The sequence below is a fragment of the Meleagris gallopavo genome, chromosome 7 (genome assembly GCF_000146605.3).
Source record: "Meleagris gallopavo isolate NT-WF06-2002-E0010 breed Aviagen turkey brand Nicholas breeding stock chromosome 7, Turkey_5.1, whole genome shotgun sequence".
NCBI lineage: Eukaryota > Metazoa > Chordata > Aves > Galliformes > Phasianidae > Meleagris > Meleagris gallopavo.
Genome location: NC_015017.2, coordinates 30,021,236 through 30,042,910, shown reverse-complemented (window position 1 = coordinate 30,042,910; position 21,675 = coordinate 30,021,236). Strand labels below are relative to the sequence as shown.

The 21,675-nt window shown below is 41.2% G+C and overlaps 2 long non-coding RNA genes across 2 annotated transcripts; both read left to right on the top strand.

The window, feature by feature from the left end:
• The first annotated feature begins 27 nt into the window (after positions 1-27).
• LOC116216836 lies at positions 28-11,840 on the top strand. The gene is made up of 4 exons (XR_004160380.1): positions 28-255; positions 7,533-7,695; positions 8,679-8,783; positions 11,487-11,840. It is a non-coding gene; the product is annotated as an uncharacterized LOC116216836 (long non-coding RNA).
• Positions 11,841-14,116: 2,276 nt separating this feature from the next.
• On the top strand, positions 14,117-20,473 carry LOC104911823. The gene is made up of 5 exons (XR_004160379.1): positions 14,117-17,433; positions 18,034-18,142; positions 18,221-18,354; positions 18,880-18,939; positions 20,389-20,473. It is a non-coding gene; the product is annotated as an uncharacterized LOC104911823 (long non-coding RNA).
• The last annotated feature ends 1,202 nt before the right edge of the window (positions 20,474-21,675 follow it).

Below are 21,675 nucleotides of genomic sequence, written 5' to 3'. Positions count from 1 at the left end.
CGCAGCCAGAGGCGGTGCTGAGGGGAGCCGAAGAGGAATAGAGGGCGGGTGGGTTCTTCGTTTCTCTGTGCTTCAGCCTGTCCGGGGGCTCCGCTCTTATGCAGGTGGGCTCTCGGCTCGCTGCTCGGCCCGCAGGAGCGGGTAGCGCTGAGGCGGCGGGAAGGCGGCCCGCCCAGTCAGTCAGTGTCAGTCAGTCACCCACCGTGCCGGTCAGCTGCTCTGCTTCACAGTGAAGGACTGCAGGGAGTTTTGCAGGTGCCGGATCTTTACTTTTAAAGGTGTTTTGTTTCGGTTTTAACTTAACAAATGGGAAAACTGTGACGATCAGATGCTGCCCAGGCTGTGGTTTCTCGGGGTTAGCCCAGTGAGTGACACTCGTCAGGATTTGCCTTAGCAAAAGCTGCTGGCAGTGAGCCTGAGCGTGCTCCTTCCTTGTACTTTGGGATTAATACACATGTCTAAACAATACAGTGAGGTTAATGAAAGTTAGCAGTGGAGGTTCAGGATGGATATCAGGGACAGGCTGTGGGCATGGCACAGCTCCCTAGGGCAGCCAGAGTTCAGGGAGTGCTGGGACACCAACCTCAGCCATAGGGTTTGACTGATGCTCTGTGGAGCCGGGATTGGACTCGCTGGTCCTCAGGGGTCCCCTCCAACTCGGGATGTTCTATGATTAAATTAACCTGCCTGCAGATCCCTGCCCTCAGAGCTCCCACATGCTGTGCGGAAGGAGAAGGGGTAAAAGCCATACACTCCAATTAATATTACAAACAAACACTTCAGAAACAAACTCATACCCATTCAAAAATATTCCTTCATGTGGTACTCTCTACGTGGATTTAATCTTGAAGACGTGCAGAAGTTTCACGTGCTACAAAGTACTGAGTTTCTTGTTTTGTGTTGTCTGTAGGTCTGGAGTAGTGTGTTTGCTCGTGCTCTTCTGCTGTAAAAATGCCTTGCTCTTGTTTGTTTTCTCCCTCTTTCAAAGTACACAAAGCTAAACAAGAGCAAGGCATCCAAATTTTAGAAGAGTGTCCTCAGCATGGAGCGAATAAGCCCAAGTCCCCGTACAGACAAAGCCACAGTCCTCCAGTGTCCCAGACCTTCTCACACCTAGCCAATATATGGCTTTATCATAGAGTCATACAATCATAGAATGGCCTGGGTTGCAAAGGCCCACAGTGCTCATCCAGTTCCAACCCCCTGCTGTGTGCAGGTCGCCAACCAGCAGCCCAGGCTGCCCAGAGCCACATTTAGCCTGGCCTTTAATGCCTGCTGGGATGGGGCATCCACAGCCTCCTTGGGCAACCTGTTCTACTGTGTCACCACCCTCTGTGTGAAAAAATCTGCAAAGCCCATCACATTTCCAGTACATCATACTTCCATATTATACTGACATCATAAATATTGACATCTTGAGATCAGGTAGGCTGCTTTTTCTTGTTTCCACCTTAGAATTCTTACAGGGGTTGTCACTGCAATATGCTGCCCCCGGAATGACCTGGAACTGTTAGGCTGATAAGCTTTGACCATGTCACACTTTGGAGTACAATGTTGACTGTATCTAACATTCTATTCCATTTTTCTTTTTTAGAAAAAAAATCACCAACAACAACAACACAAAAGATTGTCCAAACAAGTTTAGTCTCTGAATTGCAGTTGATTTTTGGTTACCTTATGCATTTGTTGTCTATGTAGTTTTATATAGTAAATGTACACTGTTCTTGATAAACACATGATTTACAAAATGAAGAATAATGAATTCTGTCAGCTAGAGAGAGATAAGGAAGATGAAACAAATGCACTAACTCACAAGAAGAGGGAAAAAAAAAGCAGTAATAACTTTTGGCTCATGTCACATAGATCAGAATTATCTTGGGAAAGAAATCTGAAAATTATGTTAGATACTCCTATGAAAGCATCAGGTTAATGTTCAATTATGTAGTATAAATATGAACAAATGAAATTTTAAATTGATGAGGAAAAGAACGGAGAAGAGAACTGTGATAGTGCATCCCAGTCTACTAAGTCTTACTTATAATTCCCTTAAATATTTTTGTGTTCATAGACAATTCTTGACTTGCACTGGAATTAACACCCTTTTACACAGAAGCACATCATAAAGCAGTTCAGAACTCAACACCAGTCTTGCTTGTAGTAGCCCAGACTGTGTGTGAGACACATTCAGCAATGTTCCCTTTTACAGGAATGTTTAACATTTGTATAGTTTTTAGCTCAGTAGTTATAGGAAGCAGCCAGACTTCCAACACTCAAAGTTGGTTTGCTATCACCAAAGTGATTCACAAGTGGTTGGTAGAAGCAGATGGTTGCCATTTTCCAAAGAGTAATTGCAATGCACTTGTGCAACAGCTTTAGTTTCTCAGTCTTACTGTGCAGCAACAATCAGGAGATTGTAAGTGAAATTAATCCTGAGCTGGAAACAGCACTTTTGTGCATCTTCCTTAGGACAATCAGAGCCCAACAGCTGCGTCTGAGAAACTGAAAGCTGTCGTAAGGATGGTGATATTAACTGTTTCATCTAAATGAAGGTGGTAGCAAAGAAAGCTCTGTAGCTCTCGGAAGCTCAGAAGCTAGGTTAGCATTTTGATGATGATCTAATTAAAGGATGAAAATACTGTGACTTTTCCCACACCAGGCAACTGTCTGATGTTGTCTTAATTATCAGCTGCTAAACTGGGTGTTTAAAGCAAAGGATGAACTGAATTCGACCTCACCTGCCAGGACCCAGCTTCACAAGTTAAAACAGGTAGTTAAAATTGCACTCAAATGTGAACTTCCCCTACATAGCTGACAAACTGTAAAAGGGGGATGAATTCTGCTTTAAGAAAATGAAGTGCATTTTCAGCTCATGGTTCATGAGTTTTCTGTATTATGTGGGTCCTCTTACAGCCCCGCTGTAGAGATAAGATGTTTTATAAGGCTAGGTTAGCTTTGTGGAACAGGCAGTTCCTCCTGAAATACTTCTTCAAGAAGTTAAAAGACAAGGACTTCACTTTTTCTGCGCATTTTGTTCTTTTCCACTGCTTAAACAACAACAACAACAAAAGAACAGAAATGCAATGCATTTACCCTTAAGGTGGCTCTTAGTTCTGAACTCATCCCAATATTTTATTTCCACAAACAATGCAATTCTTTTAGAATTTTGCCCTGCAGTGTGCTGGAGTTTTTTCATGTAGCTCAAAAAGCCATTGCATAAAGTTTCAACTTACATTAATACTTTATGTAGCTTAGCTTTAAGCCAGAACCATACATCTTTTCTGTGCGTCCTTAGATCTCCTCATCCTGTAAAATATTACAGGTTTTCTGAATAATTTAAGCAATAAAAAGTATTGTGAGCAGTACCTGACCTCTAGATAACTTGCTTTTGATGGCGAAAAAGAACCCCAAAGAACAACTTTTCAAAATTCAGTAGTTGAATTGTGACAATTAATTATAGACACCTGCATAACGTTTAGCACCAGGAATGCTTGCTCACAGCATAGCTGCCTGAAGAATCATAATATCTGGCAGTTTATTTGCAAGTGTTTTCTGCTGCTTTTCATTGCTGGAATGTACATATCGGATCATTAGTCTCACATCAAGCAAAAGCCTAAATTTTGATGTCAAAATTATGGTGACATGAAGAATTGCCTGCCAGTGTATGTTATTGAAATGTGATGTCATGAGTGTGTAATGGTTATTTGTTTTATACGTTGTTTCTTTATGAGTACCAGACTAATAAAGAAATGTGTGGACTGTATGGAAACACAGATAACCAGCAGTTGTTAATGGCCTCTGCAAAGGCATGGAGTAGTTCCTGTAGAAATGTCTGAAGTCTTGAAAGATAATGAGAGTATTAGGATGCTCAAGGCTTGACTGTAAATGCACAAAAATAATCCCCAAGATTCGAAGTGTACAGAAAATTATCTTTGTGTTCTGCAGCATTCCAGATATTCACTGCGTGAGGATGTGAAGGAATGACTGTGAAAGTGATGCCGACGATCCCGTTAACAAATATTTCCAAAGTCACTCATACAGCTATTGTACATTCGGGATTCCTGTCTTGGTAGCAGCAGCAGCAGCCTCATTAAGGAGTATTTGGATCTCATGTTTAAGTAAAGCTTCACTGGAAGGGAACCTAAAAGCAGCCAGGAGGCTGGCTTAGTAACTTCAGCACAAGGAAAAGTGCTGAGCTTTCCAGGAGATATATGAATGGACTAGGGGAGTCTTTTTAAAGGTTATGAAGTCCTTCTTTCTCCCTAGGTCTGAGAACTCCTATTGAAGTGAAAGAAACCTCTGTCCTATTCATTTCAAAGGGAGTTTTGTCAGGAAAAAGAGCTTGATCAAAGTAGCTACTAAGCATTCTTAGTGGCTAATGTTTGGAGTTCAATGTATCAGCTGTTCCAAACCATTTCTATTTCAAATTATTCAAAGGCTTTAAGGAACTGGCTCCCTGCACGTTTTCCTCTTTAGGATCACCAAAACCTATCAGCCAAAATATGAAATCTGGTATGGAATAGCTTTTTGGGACATTGAAAAAGCTGAACAAAAATTAGAAAATTAAGTTAAAATCTTGATCCCAACAGCAGGCACCATAAAAAACTGAGTAAAAGGGAAGCTACGGAAACAGCTGATTTCCAAAATTACAGCAGGAAGGTAAAATGATGAAAGATTCTCGAGCTAGAAAGCAGCAGGAAGCTCCTCATTTGCTTTTATACAAAAATATCTTTGTCGAGAAATAGATGTAAAAGAAAAGTATACTTTCTGTCTGAAGATTAGCAAAGGTATTCAGAGAGGTCACTGATTCACTAAAGAATCCTGGGGAGTTGTTTCTTATTGTAATCCTATTGTGAATTCTTAGTCAAAAGAGAAGTATACTCTACTGAGACTGTTGTCCTTTATGACCCAATTCAGCAAGCATGTTAACAGCAGTACAATTATGAAATCAAATGTATTTGTCTTAGAATTATCCTCCATAGAAGTATACAACCAAATGACACGCTGCTTTCTTAGATGACATTCATAGAAAAACAAGTTTGCCCAACAGCTATCAACCTCTAGGGTTGCGGAAACTTTCATTTTAAGAGAGGTCATTCTTAGGTGCTTGTAAAGACATTCACGTTTACTGCATCAGCTGAAATTTGTTCTTCATGCTTACATGCCTGTATCCATCTCTGTCACACAGCAATTGCACAGAGGATATGCAGAGCATCAAGTCAGATCATGAGCCAAAATCATTTAACGCAGCTCAGAAACACAGGAGTCTAAGAGCGAATATACAGCAAAGTTACTGCATTGAAATATAAAGAACTATTCTAAAATATTATCACCAAAGTGTATGGGATAAGGATCTTCATAGCTCAAATTGGATACATGTACTGAAAGTACAGAAATCACCACTGATTTGAACATATTTGAATCATAGAATGGCCTGGTTGAAAAGGACCACAGTGCTCATCCAGTTCCAACCCCCTGCTATGTGCAGGGTCACCAACCAGCAGCCCAGGCTGCCCAGAGCCACATCCAGCCTGGATTTGACATTGTTGAACATTGAAAAATGAGTGAAGCGGTGTCTGCTTTGGTGTTGGACACACCAGAGTGGAGAGGAGATTCCAGAGCAGCAGCACCGACACGGCACGGTGGATATTGCAGTGAAGATGTGACGTGTGTTCCCTTCAGTCTCCTGCCTTAGATGCTCACACCCAGATGAGCAGGCTGCCTCGTGGCTTGAAGAGAACAGCTTTGTGTCATTAAGCACAAAATATGAAAGTGAGCAGGAGGAGATGTATAGCATAACATACCAACCCTCTGCTGGTATATGAGGAAATCTCAGCATAGATGCTTATTTCTCTTAGGACACACAACTGCTCTCTCCTGTTGTTCCTCCCTTCCCCTCAACACAACAAAAGCAAACAAAACAAAAAGCCTTCGGCACTAAGCAGAACCAGATGAGGTGCGGGAGCTGCTCTCTTCCTGGTCACTGAGCAGCGCAGCTTTCACTGCTGCAAGGCACGTGCTGTGTGACTCAGTGCAACTTGTTTTACCACCAGGAACACGGCAGCCTTGCAGTGCAGCGACTGGTAAAGAGGAAACCAGTGGTTATGCCTGGAACGAGGAAATCACTGTTGTAATTGGTACATAATGAGTATTGTATTCCTGCTGCTAAGGTTGTGAAAGTAACAGTAGGCCTTACAAAGAGACATTTATTATGTCACCCAGAAAAATCTAGCAGAGAAAAACTTGAAAAATCGAGTTTACAGATGTTCACAAACTTATCCCACCGTCTCACAGCTTGCTAAGCAAATGCAACATCTTATTGGTATCTTTTCAAAATCATTGTGTTTCGAGGAGCTCCTCAGCATGTGTTAATAAAGTCATAAAATCCCACGTGTTCTGCCACGTCCCAGGTACATCCGTGGCATTGTTAGGCTCGCCAAAAAACCAAGACTCACAGAACATTAAAACTGTGGGATTTTAATTCAGAACCCAGAACAGTGAAGGAATTTTCCTAAAGTGGAATCTGTGAAAAACTGCCCCAGCAGCGTGGGGTGCTGCCTTTCCTTTTAAAACCTTCGTCGTTCTGCTGAATTTTACCTTGAGGGTAGAAGCGGATCTGCTTTCTAAAAACGCATTTGCATGCACCAGTAAAAGTAAGAAACCAGGAAATACGTGGAACAGAAATGCTCTAAAATCTGCAAGCTCCCCTAAAACATCACAGTAAGCACTGTTTTCTGGAACAGTGGTCCAGATAAAGTCATTTGTCACGCTGATAAAAACAGCAGCATTTTTCCTGCCCACCCAGTTCTGGGGCTGATAGGATTTGGTTCAGCCTGATCTGAGGCAGCAGTGTGAGAAAGGCATCTTTCATGTGTAGTGCTCATTAGAGGCAAGTTGCATGTCACTTTTCTGGAAGATGGGACCGAAAACAAGCAGAGAAAAACAAGTGTCTCTCAACACCATTGCTGTGATACTAGAGACAGAAATATTAGCTTGGTTCCAAGAAAAGTAAAAAGGAAAATGAAAGTGTCACATTGACAATGGATAGTGCAGAGGCAGTGCTGTTTGTACTGTATTCTCTGTGCTTAACAACAGAAGTTTTTAGTCTTCTCTTGTCATTTATGCAGTGAACATACAGATGTAGAAGTGTATCCAAGCTTCAAGTTTCTGTAGTTCCTTGCAAGGGGCTGTTTTAAACATGCAGAAGGCTTTTACTATGCAAACATGGATCTGATACAGTATTTCCTTCTCCTGCTCACTGTTCCCTGCTGGATGAGTGATTCAGAAACACCCCAATACATGTACAGCATGCATATGATAAACACACAACTGCATGCAAAGCCTCACTTCCAGGAAAGCCACACATCTATACCAGCTATCACTTCCTCGGGAGCAATGCTGTGAGCTGCACTCAGCTCAGGGATTTGCTTGGAATTAAGTGCCATTATTTCCTGGAAAGATGGGAGAAGTTTGCTTTCTTACACATTCAGCTTCTTTACACTTGTTTTTGTTTTTGTTTTTTTTTTGGATTACAGTCAAACCCTTTCTGAAAGAGTGAGGAGCATGTTTCCCATCGAGGCGGGTGGTGTGGTGCACTGCAAGGCCTGCCTTGGGAGAGAGACACCATTGTCAGGATGTGAACTCAAATGATGGAGAGCCAGGAGCAGTTAAAGAGAGGAATTAGTTCCAATATAAAAGGTATTTCTGGATGTTCAGGACTTATGTCTCACTGTGTGAGTAATGCCAGTCACACCCCTGGAAGCTTTTGTTTCACGTTGACTTGAGCTTTAAAGGTATTTTCATACAGCTGAGTCTGATTACATATTCCTGATGTGGATGTGGAGAGCCTTCTTGTGTCGTGGGTTTTGTGTATGGACATAACAGCACTGTCTGCAAAACTAAGCTTCATTAAGATAAAAAGGTTTTAAAGGGTTAAAAGAGGAACTGAATTGTTGGCATGGCATAAACATAGGGTAGGAGGACATGAAAATCAGTAGGGTAAGGTGATGCCTTTGTGTTTGAGTTTCATATGAAAGCTGTGGAAAATTGCAAATGCAATTTATAGATAACTCAAGGCAATGTATGTGCAACTACCATAAAAATATGTAGTCAAATAGGAATGGAAAACCCTGAAGAAAAATTGTTTAGTCATAAATATTTTCAATAAAATATTTGATATATTTATCTCTCTGCTGGAGTGGTGCAGAAAAGCCGTCTCACTCAGGGTGAATGGAATCATTGGAGGGGTTCAGGGTTCAGGCAGTCCTTGGGGTCTGCTAAGGCAGCTCATGGGCAGAGCACTTCTCCGTGCCTGCATTCGCTCTGATGAGTCTCAGCAGTGGTTACACAGCAGCCACAGCAAGCGTGGACATGTGAAAGGATGTGTGTGCTGTTGTACCTTCATTCCTGTTAGATAACTGCAAGCTGAGATGGTGAAACTTTTGATAGCTCAGTGCTACCTGATTTCAGGTGGGTGAGGAAAGTGCTTGCACCTAAGGGTTGAGGGCACTGCAAGGATCTTGGTTCCACCGCAGGTCATTGGTGAAGAGGGAGGATTGCTGACTATTCTACTTAGGCTTTTAAGTAAGCTTTCCCATTGTCAGTTCTTCAATGTACATAGAAAAATGATTGGTAGGAAGAGGTGGTGTTTATTTTCATAAGTAATTTCGTTTGTTTTAAAGGAAATGCTAGTGATGTGTACATGGCAACCAGCAGGTCAGGAGAGCTGCTATACAGAGGAATGGGAGCAGCTGAAAATAGCTGAAAACAAGAAAAGCACAGAAAAGGTAAGTCATGTCACGTGGAACAATATCTGAAGAGACAGGCATTGTTCAACAGTACTAGAAAACGAGTTGCAGGCCTTTCACTTTCTGTATTACCCAACCATGAGGCATGGTGATGTAATGCAGGAAAGCTTTTGGCAAGGTTTGCTCTGTGCTACTGAGCCTTACTATGAAGGCTCTAGTAATAGTGCAATATGCAACACTTGATTACAGGGATTATAGGGAATTTCTAACCTTGCATCCTGAATAACGTCTATGAGATTAAATATCAGGACACCAAGAGTTTCTGGTTACACCAAGTGTAGGAAAAATCTTGTAAGACAAAACAGTGTCTGGTTCAGTACTTATGTGAATGTGTCACTAACCATTCATAGAAACAAAGGAGAAATTCAGAAATGGAAATTACTGCCATTGTATGAAATAAGCAATACTGGAGTTTTAGTATAGATCTTTAAGAAGCCCGAAGTAACCTTTCCAGTTTCCCCAAGCATTCAGCATTTGCTCATGAATTGTGAGCTTTTCTTGAAGTCACAGGTTTAGATTTGGTATCAAACTTTCTGATACTCCTGGTGCACAAAATCTTAGTTTTCCTCCCCAAAGTGCTGTTTTCCTCCCCAAAGTGCTGATAATATAAAACTTACCTAAGCCTGAAAAGAATCTTATAAGCTGGAAAAGAATCTTATAATCTATTTTTAACAAAATGCTCCCCTAGGCCTCATTAGATTTTTAACAGACAGTAGTTTTAGAAAGGATATGCATGAGAGCAATTTGTGAGACAGAAAATACACACAAGAAACCAGCAAGTAATGTTAAAAAATAGTAATTTTTCTTATATGACAAATCTGAAGCAAAAAGACAGAAAGATTAATTATTGTTTTGGTTCTGAAGGATTCCAAGCCTTCCTCTAATTTTTATCTAATTCCCTTTCTTACGAACATTCAGCAATTTCACATTGTCAGGTGTGGCTCAAATATTTGTGGTTACTAAGGTAGGTGACATTGCCACTCAGTATCCAAGACGCAGATGGACTTGCTGAGCCATTAGAAAATGTTATATTTAACTCAAAATTATCTGTTGCCTATTAATGGAATCCTACCTATGCGTTGAATCTGAACGTAGAGCTCAGATCTGCCCATCAGTGAGCAATGTGTACAGTGATGAGGAAACCCTCCACAGTCTGTGAATGCAGGGCTGCTTTGCCTATCCAAAAAGCTCTTCTTATAGATTAGTTGCATTATTATATTATTATTATACTTATAACTTACTGTGATAAGAGCTGGAACAAAAATAACAACATACCTTCTCCTCAAAGAGTGAGCCATGAAGGGAGCTCTTACCACTGTTTTAAGATTTTCCTATTTATTTTCTGGCTTACTTTGCTTCAGTGATATCTGTGGTTAACGTGTTGTACAAACTCAAGCTGAAGCAGTGCTGAAATAACCAGCATTACATGCTCAGCTCTCCCAGCTCCCGACCACCAGGATTTTCTATGAGCACAATTTTCCCTGCAGAGAATGGGGCTTTCGGTGTCCTGCAGCAATATTTGTATTCCTTAACTTGTTTAACCTTGATTTGTTTGTGTGGTGATGAGTTTCAGATTCATGAGTTTCACTCTAACTGCAGGTATCAAGATGACCAACTCAAAGGATTATTAATAAAGCAGTGCCCTTGTGTCACCCAGTGCATATTAAAATATTCTGAATTGGCAAGTTATGGTTCTATGCAGGCAGCTTTCTTTTCCTACTGGCACCTGTTTAATAAAATGGTTTGTTCTTCTCTGATTGCCAGTTTGAAAGGGAACAGATCCAATGTATGACAAGACAACCACAAAAAAGAAACCGTAGGTCTTTGCTCATTTTTAGGATTATTAATTTTCTGATGAACAACACAGGTATTCTTTCCACTGCAGGGAAAGTCTGCTCCATGGCTGCTCTGTGTTCCTCCACTCAAGTAAGAGCTGTTGCCTTCTTCAGCATCAGATGCGATGCCACTTTTCCCTAAGGGTCATGCTGTGTTTTGAGGCATTGTAGTCCATTTGGATTATAAGACACCACTCTAAACATCATCTGCCCATCACAGAATCTATTCTTTGTAGCTTCATAATGCTCAGTGAAAACATCAGACCCATGGTTGTTGTAGCACCTAGCAGTTCCTGAACCATGGTTCCTGCACTTCCTTTCAATGAAATTTCACAAGCATTCTCTTTCAAGATACATGAGGTTGTTGTTGGTTTTTTTTTACATATATATTTTTGTTTACATTTCCTAGTTTATGTGCCCATTTTTTAAAATTGCAATTTCAGATAAATCCCTGTTATCCTGCCCTCTTGGTTAAAGAGCCATTTGGTGACAGGTTAAAAGATTCAGTGCAAGTTTGCAATTTTCATAGGAAAAGCAGCAAGCAAAATACTGAAATCTTCGAGAAAGGTCAATTTGATGTCAGTAGCACCAGGGCACAGGATGTGGGGATACTGAGCGCCCTGCTCCTGTAGGTGTGGTTAGTGGCAGGCAGCCAGGCTGGCATCACCACACCCAGTGCAGCTGTTTGTTACCAGACACTTCCAAAAACAATACTTAAGATTAATTTAGGAACAGACTTGATGAAACATGTTTAATTTCAGGTATGTCCAGAAGTCTGCTTAGGTATGTTGTTAAAATCTGTTCATAGTTTAATCCACTAAATTACCTCTCTGTTTTGGTCCTGAAGTTTGCTTTTGTTGGGGATGCAAGAAGCTGCCTGAGATTCTCAGCCTCCTCTGCAGTCTCGTGGTTACTCTGACGACTTCACTCTTCTGCTGTGGCTCAGCATGACAACCTGTACCTGGTAAATAAAGTGTCTGTGTGTAGAATAACAGAAGCAGCACAGATGGTAAGGAGAAGGTTTTGAGAATGCTTTAACAATACAGAACAGGTCATTTCACTAGCAACTCAGTTTTACAGCAGTTAATTGTATTCTAGAAGGATAGATTAATATTCATATGCTCAATAGTTGTAACTCCTTTGATTCCTCTCTGATTAACACAAGTTAAAGTGTATTTTGGGGATAACAACTGAGCCTGTATTTTGGGTAGAATTTTCAGTTCTCAAGTTTTGCTTTGAGAAGTATCCAGTATAATCTTAAATACATAAACTGGCTTAAATCTTCCTACATGCAAATTTTCTAAAATATATTTCAGAAGTAATGATTTTAAGCAAGTGCTTCATTGAAGCATGACACGTGATTTGCCAAACAGACTTATGACTAAGCCAACACAGAGTTTTGTTCAGTGGGACCAAAATTTGTTCCAGTGTGATTCATCAATGAGTAAGAACGATGCTATCTGGCATTTTAATCTAAGCACAGATTTGAATAATGACCTGAATTTTTTGAGGAGCTAAGCAAGAAAAGGAAAAGAAAAAAAAAACAACTATAAAGAATTCTGTAGTTGATATCATTACCTATTTTCAGCTATGTGAGTCAGTGAGCTATCACATGGATTTGCACAGAAATATCAAAGCAAATCCCACTTCAAACCCACACCACTTCCCAATATATACCCTCACTCGTCAATTCCAACAAACTGAGTTAACATATGTTTGTCTGAAACACAGATCAGAACTATAGCAACAATTAACTGTCTTAAAACAAAGACTGATAGCTGAACTGAGAAGAAATATGCAATCAACAAATGACATTTGCTGACATCAGTAGGTAGGGTCTGTAACATATGCAGAGATTGAAGGTGGCAAATTTTTTTGCAAAATTGGAATGAAGATTCTAAAAAGACAGAGATGGTAACTTGTGTGGATATTCTTCAGTAACAACGATTGAATCAGCTGCAGCTGTCATGTAAAGACTGAAATCCAACATATTTCTTCAATATTATAAACTTCCTTTGGTATAAATACAAGGTACCTCTGGATTCGTGAGAGAATCATGATTCGTAGTGGCTTATATTTTGAAACACAAAGCCAATTACTGTAGCAGGGGAAAACACAACTCAAGCTGTTAAAGGATTTTTCCACTAAATTGTGTCCTAGCAGAAGATGAAACTTTGACAAAATTTCATTTTTTTTTCTCCAGAATGTTGTATTATTGCATAGTGATGCAGAAAAGCAACTACTTGTCCAATACTGGACAGCAGAGCAAGAAGAGTTTGTAATGTGGTAAAGCAAACACTCCCAGCAACGTAAGCAATACTGAAAATCAGATCTTCTCGTTCCTTGTCTGTGCTCTTATTTGAGCAAGATCACACAACAAAACAAATGAGCTAGAAAATAAGTGATGTTTACTGTGGCTTTTGTTGGGAAATACCCTTACCAACTGCCTTTGGTCTGTAGCTGATCGAGCTGTGGATCAGGACTGCTCAAAAGAGAGGATAGCTGAAGACCTCCAAAGATGTAAATCCCAATGAAGGAGGCACACATACCACGTTATTCAGGGACAAGATGGGCTGCACAATGGGGCTTGTTAAGAACCAGCTGGAGCTGTTCTGAAAGTCCATGCTACAAGTAAACTTATCTCAATACTGCAGGCAATAGGTGCTTTAGAAATAGTACTGCCAGGCATGTTCCTCAGCTAAGAGATCAGGTTTCTGCTTCTGTCCTGGGACTGCAAATACAGAAGTCAGTCACCAGTCCAGTGATCACCTCAATCACCTGCATGCTTTATAACACTATATTTTGTATCAGTTTTTATGTATTCAGACTTCACAGCCTGGAACCTAGTGTTAGATACGAATTCTAGCTCCTAAGAAGTATGTATATATGAGTGTATAGGAAGGACGAGCAGTTGATGCAAGGGGCTTGGCTAGGTTGGTTGGGAGCAGGGAGCAGCTCAGCTCAGTTTGCTATGCAGAGCAGACTGTACCTCTTTAGAAGATGCTCTGAGAGAATATACTAAGAAAAGCTTCCCTAAAGTCACTGAAATACTGAACAGATGCAATTGTCTACAGGGTTTAAATAAGAGCTGATTCAAATTTCAAACAAAAAAGATAATGTGGAACTTCAGTTAAAAGGAGCTATTTCCCAGAATAGCAGAGAACAACTCAGGCTGTTATTTATTTACTTGAAAATAATGGGCTCTGATGCCTTTTTGTAGCAGTAATATCAGAGCTTTAAAAGAAACTTTGTTCTCTAACTTGCGTTTTTCTGAGAAATACAAACTTCTAGAGATTTAACCTATTTGCATGATCCAGAAACAAGCAGAAGAGAATGCTAACTTTGGTCAGGAGGTGCGCTTTGCACGGTTTTTGCTTTGCTGAAGAACAAAGCTGACGTAAACCCTTTTGACTTAGAAAACCAATAGCTCATGGAAATTCTGAAGGAGAAATCTCTTTCTGGTAAGAGATCAATAAAAAAAAAATCAACAAGCAACTATGTCAGCATCACAGCAAAAGGCCACAGAATCCTAGAATCATTATGGTTGGAAACAGGAGCTCTGTAACACATTTATTGGTCATGTTTCAGGAAGAACCTGGGTATTGTCTGTTCAGATTACTGAAATGATGACCTAAAAGTTGCACTCATACTGATGGCTAAAGTGTAATGAAAAAATCTTATTTAGCTGTAATTGGGACAGTGCAGGGCTGAAGGAAGGGAGCATGCAAAGCATCTTCCATTTTTCAGCAAGTGAGAATGGTGAAGTAGTCAGACTGCTGGACCAGTGCCACAGAGAGAATGAGAGTGGCTTGGAGGTATTGCCTGGATGATGCCATGTACTGTATGATGTGCTGCCCACACTGCCTGCTCCCCTGCAGTCTGCTTGTTAGGGAGCTAATGGGAACGAATGCCATCGTTTTCTGTTCTACTGTTCCAGGCCCAGGAGAGCTTCACTCCAAACCCACAAAACCAGAGGCTCACATTTACATGGCTACAACATTATTGTTTATGTTTGCCTGTGACTGCTCCCACCAAACAAGTCTCACTAATGTCAGCGTTTTAATCATGTGGTTCTCTTTACAGCTCTTTTAATTAATATTCACCAACTCTTTTCAAAAAATCAGATCTAAGTACAGGCACAGAAGGCACCTGCTGGCTCCACTCCTCCCTGTCCCCTTGTCTTGGGATGGGGACAGCCTGGCATGTTGCTGATCCAGAGGAAGGGGTGCATTTGCTCTTCTAAAAATATTTCTTATATTGAAGATGTTCATCTCCTAAAACTTTTAGGGTCAAAAACCAGTAGGCTGATTACACTTCCAATTTGGTAAATAAAATTCATTTTGCTGCAGGCTCAATTATCTTTGTGATGCACTTCATTCGCTCTTGCTGCTTAATCCATTATTTTATTAGATACTTAAGACACCCATATAAAACAGCGAGGAAGAAGATCACTGTAAATAATTGGTGGCAACATCTTCATATTAAAGCTAATTAATAGAAATATGACATTCACGTCCTTTGGAATTTGGCTTGCTTTCAACTTCTCGCTTACACAGTACGAGCAATCACTAAAATATACACAGAGATGCTGTGAGGTTTGTTAGAAACTCACTTTGCCTATTTTATATTTATGTGTTGCTTAGCAGGAAATGATCTCCTCTGAAGTAGAAGCACAGAGAACTCTGCTCCTGAGGACTGGTGCATATCCCAGCCCCACACAGCTGAGAGCTCAGACCGGGGACCGGCGCGATAGCATCTTGCTGTACAGATTCCGTAATTAATTTTAATTTCTTTAATTAAGTATTTAGTCTTTGGGGAAGCAGTATGAAAAAGTTGCTTCATAAACTGACAATGGGCAATTGTTCCAAGTTTCTTATCCTGCAGGCACACAGGATAATGAGAGCTATAGAAATACTTGGGCAGATTGATTGCACGGAGCAGATAGGAATCCCTTGGCACAATCCTCTCATCTGTTTTCAAAGTAACAGGCACCTCCCAGCTCTTCCAGTGAACATCACTGTTCCCCCGTGTTGCAAGAAGTTAAACCAGCTTTGTCTGAGCGCAGCTATTGGGGGACGTCCCAAATATGACAACACTGAAATGAAAGAAATACAGAAGAAAATGGACAGATGGGACTGAATTACCACTCTCTTGTGAGCAGGACCAAAAAGCAGTTCACAATAAAAATCTGGAGACGTTGGTGATTTCAGATTCAAGGGGAGAACTTAAGAGATTTGTATCCAAATGTATTTTCCCTGCACATGTGAAAGAAATCTTTACAGACTGACTCAAAAACTGTCCTGCATGATATCACATGCATATGTTGCATCAGGAGGTGACACTGGGAAAATGGCCACTAGTCAATTTTATTGGACTCCTTGCATTCAGTGCATGGAATGCAGGGGCTTCACTTCAACACTACAATTTCTCCACCAAAACAAATTCTCATTTGAAGCCTTACAGCTTGGGTAGTTAAAGTGGCTGCTGACTTCACCTCATCCCTTCATCAAACATCAACAGACAGCAGAAGTTGGGGAAATAATGTTATCAAGAGTCTAATATCAAAACTCCAATACTTTTCCCAAACACACATAAAATGATATAAAAGAAAGCCAACAGATGCAGTGTCATATGGATTTGCTTAATGGCAATGCTTAGCCTTTCCAAGAAAGGTTTACATCTACATTTACTACTAAAACCTGACATTTGTATTGAATAATTCATAATTTGTTGTTTTCTGTGCTTTGCTGCTTTCCTTATATGCATGAACCGAAGTGATGTTATCTCTGCTCTAAGGGAAGGAGATCAATCTGTACATATGCAGATACTTTTGTTGTCGTTCTGTGGGGTATAAATACATATTTAACTAAACCAATGCTAAAATTCCCTCTTTGCTTATGACAGAAATGCTCTGTACAGATTTAATTTGCAACATGACTGTGCTTCCAACTAATTCTCCCAGGACTCTCCCAGGTATTTTGGCAACAATCACATGTAGTTTGGACACGTGTTTCCATGCCTACCTGTGCCTCACTGTAAGACAAACTCATCCCTCTTCACTCTCAGCACAGCTGCAAATGAGATCGCTGCCAGGGCTCTTCTACTCTTCCACCTTTTACAGCTTCTCACCTCCCACTCTGCTCTGACCTCAGCACAGGAAGGATTTGAAGCATTTGAAGAGACCCTTTGGATCTATACAGAACCTCAGCAAAGTGTGTAAGTAGGAGCCAAGGTGCTGTTTTTGTTACTTTACTATCCTGTTGTTTCTAGCATCAGCTTTACAGATATTACAGTTGGAAATACCATACTTGTACTTTTATCTCCTGAAGTTTGTACTTTTTAAAAACTAATTTTAAGACACTATTGTCTATTTCAACTATTCTATCATAGACGACTTATCAACCGTAAAGGTTGAGGGAACACTGCCTTTTTTCCTTGATGCTTCATCTGCAACTGAGAGAAGCAAAAGAGGAGCTTTGGCTGATCCGCTGCTGCTCTCCCAGGCCAGTTGTCTTCTTTCCTATTTCTCAAGGAAAAATTTCTTATTTAACTCACACCAACGGATAAAGTGGTGCAGCATCATTTTTTCTGCTACTGTAGCACATGCTGTAGCATATAAAACTTTCCTGCTTCTCTCTAGATGGGAGTCCCTAGGAGTAAGTTCCTTCCTAAAGCTTGCAGAGCAGCCTGGGGCAGTTCCTGACTAATTTGGACACCTGGACACGGATCCCTGTTCTGCATCCTGCCCTGAAGGCTTCACCTGATGAACCAATAGCCACAAACTCAAGGCACAGGTATCTAATAGCAAATCTTTCACCATGGTCTCTTTTATATTTATTTATTTTTTAATTTAAGTATTTTTTCTATTCTAGTTTATACTGCTTTTAGCTCAATTTCTACTTAAAATATCGGATACATGATCAGACTTTAATTATGCAAAAGGAGTCCTTGCAGTACGTGCCAGCACAGCTTCAGCCCTTTGGAGCAGCACAGAGCAATCCCTCTGTTTCTGGAGTTCAGGGGGGATGTCTGTTAATCTCCCCACTGGTTTATGGGGTTCCTGGTAACCCATATGGGTGCGTGAGCCCACACCTGGTTCTTAAGAGCCAATAACATTCTTAACTTAAAAAGCAAATTAACAGAAGGATCTCATGATGTTAGCTGAAATCCCAAGTGCTCCATTTGCTTAATTTCACAGAACCATGGAATCACTAAGCCTGGAAAAGCCCTCTGAGATCCCCAAGCCCAACTCCCCTATGCCCACTGCCCACATCCCTCAGTACCACATCACCATGGCTCTGGGACACCCCTAAGTACAGTGATTTTCCCCCCTCACTCCCTGGGCAGATGTGCCAGTATCTGATCTGAATTTGTATTAATGTCATTCATTATAGCATAAACTACTGAATATCTGTAAAAGGAACAGCAAGTGTGAGACAAGGGGGTGTTGTCAGCAACTGAAACTAAGAACAGCTGTCCCAGGGTGGGATCGACACTAACAGTGTAAGTAAGATACTGAAAAAGATTTGTTTCTAGATATTTTTAACTATAGTTCATTATGTTGTTTTCTTTTCACACCAGGTTTCCTGCTTGAATCTCCCTCACACACCTAATGCTTGTCACCTGTACTGTAGTTCTGCTCTGTTCTGCAGTAACTGCCTTCCTCTGGGCTGGAACACAAAAGAAGACCTTGTGAAAACAGTCATCATTTCTGGGTACTTGCAGTGCCTTTTTTTTTTTTTTTTTCCACGTGGGTTAATATAGCTTCATGGTTATTTCTGGGAAGCAGCTACTGACAGCCGGATGGTCTTTGTCATATGCTGAGAATTATCTGCCTGCTTGGGCAGGATTTGTTCTGTCACTTTGGAGCCATCGTGCCTCCCTCTGATGAGGGTTTCATTCCAGCCTCTCTTAGGCCTTCCCTGTTTCTCCCCACGTTCCTTCCCTCCCAGCCCCAAGACAACAACCACATATCAATAATTAAGTGGGCAGCTGAGTGCTGGGGTACTTATTTCTGAACACAGTGAGGACACTCCTTTACCCAAGCGATTAATTTCACATTATGAGGATTTTTTTTTTCAGATGTCTTTTTGTAGCAACAAAAATTGCACTGGCCCAAAGAACTACAACTTCTGTTTGCCTGAAACTTCATGGATGTGATAAGCATGGAAACACAAATTCTCCTTTTAGCCACAATTAAACAAAGTAATAATAGGAAAATGTTTTTATTTATTTTTCAGGGGTAAATGTTCACTTCTTTTCCCTCAGAATCAGAGAGGAACTCCCAGAACTGATCACAGGTAATGGCAGACTCCAATACTTCTTGTTATTTTTATGATGTTTTCTCATGCCAGGAAAAAGTCAGAGAGAAGCAACAAATTCTTTTCCTGGAATTGAAATATATGTATATATATATATATATAAAATATATTCATATTTATATGTATATTTTTTAAAACCAGAAAATTGCCTTTCTTTCCAAACAAACAAACAAACAAAAAACGTCTTAAAGATCTGTCATTGGAGGAGCTGAGAACTCCTGAAGTAAGATTACAGGAGATGCCCCTCCTCTAGACCTCTTCCCTGGGCTGCAACATCTGAGAAGGTTTCAGTTGCTCGGGTGGCTCTCAGTTGTGCCAGGTTCTGCTGTTTCTTTCTGTACCTGATTACACACCTGCATGAGAGTTCACTTACTGTTAAGTAAACGTGAAGTGGAATCACATGTGTACAAGTTATGTTTTTAGTTTTCTTTTTAATGAGGAGCATTTATTCTTCCATGTTCCTAGGATGCATGGCTGCTTGCTTTGGCTCCTGCCAACCTGCACTACTGCTTCCCTAGGGTTTGTCTGCAGGAAGGAGATTCATAGAATGGTTGGGTTGGAAGGGACCTCAGGGATCACGAAGCTCCAACCCCCCACCACATGCAGGGCCGCCAACCTCCACATTGCATAGCAGCCCAGGCTGCCCAGGGCCCCATCCAGCCTGGCCTTGAACACCTCCAGGGATGGACGGGGCATCCACAGCCTCTCTGGGCAGCTGTTCCAGCACCTCACCACTCTCATAAGAAAGAACTTCCCCCTGACATCCAACCTAAATCTCCCCTCCCTCAATTTAAAACCATTTCCCCTTGTCCTGCTGTTATCTACCCTTGTAAAGAGCTGACTCCCCTCCTGTTTATAGGCTCCCTTTAGCTATTTAAAGGAGTGGGGGGTCCCACTCTGCAGTGTCACTGTGCTGGCTGTGTCCACAGTATGGAAAGGGAAACCCTTCCTGTTCTCCATGGGGATAGAACTGGATGATCTTTAAGGTCTCTTCCAACCAATGCCATTCTCTGATTCTCTATCTTTTCTAGAATAGAAATTTCCAGAAAGATCTGTTCTATTTATTTTTTTTTAAGTTTTGTATTTTATTTTTTCTCTTCTAAATCCTTGGCCCTTATCTCCTGTTGCAATAGCATTCAATTACAGCCAAATTCTTATCTCACAGCAGGTAAAAATGTGAGAGAAGAAATCTCTCCAGCCTGTGTTTTGTGGGGGCTGCTTGCAGTCAAATGGAATCTCTGATTTTTTTAAAGCAACAACAAAAACTTCTTTCATAAAGAAATAAATATTAATAATAAATAATTAAAGAGCAAAACCCAGGAAGGAGAGAAGGGAACTGAAGGCCTGACTTACCCCTGCTCAGCTCTCAATTGCACATTGAATAGCAAGTGCTGCCATTTCAGTTCACTGTGGTTTATTCATTTGCAGATCACCTTCAAGCCTGCAGCAGAGGTTGGTGGGACTTTCCAGGTACCAGCACATGGGCAGCACGTGGCAGCAGCACTGACAGCACTGCACCGTGTGGCAGCAAACAGCTCCAAGTTTGATCTCTGCTTCTGAGCCTACAGCAGGTACACAATGGCTCTGCTTTCCCCACCAGCCCCAGCCCCCAGAGCACACTGCTGCCAGCTGCCACACCGCAGCTGCTGCTCCATTGGCTTTTTGGAAGCCTTGAGTGTCCTTCCAGAGCTTTCTGGACATCGGTTTAAACTGAGCTTGCAGTGAATTTGGAGCTAAGTTACCTGTTTACGTGTTTTGGGGTTTTGTAAATCAGCACTGAATTGAAGGCACTCCATTACTGGGTTCTCAGGGCAGCCTGTGACATGAGGGCTTGCTGCTGCTGCTGCTGCTGCTGTTGGTGCTGCCACAAACCACAGTGAGGGGCCTGGACGCCGTATCCTGGTGTGGCTCCGTGCCTGGGTTTCACCAGCTAAAGCCTCAGCAGCTGGCAGCTCCCAACTTACCTGCAGATGCTACCCGCGTTCATGGGGACCAACTAAGGGCAGGACCCAGGCTTGTGGGCTGAGCTGCAAACTCACTTGGCTTTGGTGCCTTTAATTCAACGTTATCACTGTTGGTTGCTATTAAATTTGAGAGCGGTGCCCACGGCCCGATTTAAGCCTGGGCATCCCAGCATGCTTGGCGTTTTGCAATGAGAGGAGACAGTCCCTGCCCCGAAGAGAACATCACAGGAACTTTTTTTTCTGGTGATTTAATCATAATATTGACAGCTTTATCAAAAATTACAAAACTGATATTAAAAAAATTTCTAATTCTTAGTAAGACTAGAATGGGTTTCTTTTTTAAAAATAGAAAAGCACTTTTATGCTACTGCTCTTCTGGAATTCTCACATTACAACCCTACATAGCAAAATACAAATGTAGCTAAGAAAGGTAGCAGGCCTAAGGTACTTCAGTCCACCACGAGCCCTCTAACAACTTCTATACCATCAAACTCAGGGACTCCAAAAGGGTATCACAGTACTTAGAAACCTTCTGCAAAACTCAGTTAGGAAATACCTGGTAATGTTACGTTCCTTCTAACCTCGAAATCCTTAGACTGTGAGTATGAGACCTGGGACAGCAGAGGTGGGAATTGGTATTATTTTTTTCCCCTCAGTGAATATTACTTTTGCAGCTGATTCCAGCAAAACATTCTCTGCAAGAAGTGAAAATACGAAGAAAATCCATCAAAACAAATGAATTTTTTTTTTT